General features: G+C 40.5%; 1 non-coding gene across 1 annotated transcript; it reads left to right on the plus strand.

Annotated features, from left to right (window-relative positions):
• Positions 1 to 321: 321 nt before the first annotated feature.
• LOC112768345 (small nucleolar RNA R71) lies at positions 322 to 429 on the plus strand. The gene has a single exon (XR_003185781.1). It is a non-coding gene; the product is annotated as a small nucleolar RNA R71 (small nucleolar RNA).
• Positions 430 to 772: the final 343 nt, after the last annotated feature.

Here is a 772-nt window from a genome sequence, read left to right on the forward strand (position 1 = left end):
TTTAGTACTGTTGGTTGCAGCTTGCAATCCATTCAGACTCTGAGAAATCAAATTGACTTGCTGAGTGAATATTTTATTCTGAGCCAATAAGGCATTCAGAGTATCAATTTCAAGAACTCCTTTCCTCTGAGGCGTCCCATTACTCACAGGATTCCTTTCAGAAGTGTACATGAACTGGTTATTTGCAACCATGTCAATGAGTTCCTGAGCTTCTGCAGGCGTTTTCTTTAGGTGAATGGATCCACCTGCAGAATGGTCCAATGACATCTTAGCTAATTCAGACAGACCATCATAGAATATATCCAGGATGGTCTATTCTGAAAGCATGTCAGAAGGACACTTTTTGGTCAGTTGCTTGTATCTCTCCCAAGCTTCATAGAGGGATTCACCTTCTTTTTATTTGAAGGTTTGAACATCCACTCTAAGTTTGCTAAGCTTTTGAGGAGGAAAGAAATTGGCTAAGAAAGCCGTGACCAGCTTATCCCAAGAGTTCAGGCTATCTTTAGGTTGAGAGTCCAACCATATTCTAGCTCTGTCTCTTACAGCAAATGGGAAAAGCATAAGCCTGTAGACCTTGGGATCAACCCCATTGGTCTTAACAGTATCACAAATTTGCAAGAATTCAGTTAGGAACTGAAAAGGATCTTCTGATGGAAGTCCATGAAACTTGCAATTCTGTTGCATCAGAGAAACTAATTGAGGCTTTAGCTCAAAATTGTTTGCTCCAATGGCAGGGATTGAGATGCTTCTTCCATGTAAGTTGGAATTTGGT

This window comes from Arachis hypogaea, chromosome 17 (assembly GCF_003086295.3).
Source record: "Arachis hypogaea cultivar Tifrunner chromosome 17, arahy.Tifrunner.gnm2.J5K5, whole genome shotgun sequence".
Lineage (NCBI taxonomy): Eukaryota > Viridiplantae > Streptophyta > Magnoliopsida > Fabales > Fabaceae > Arachis > Arachis hypogaea.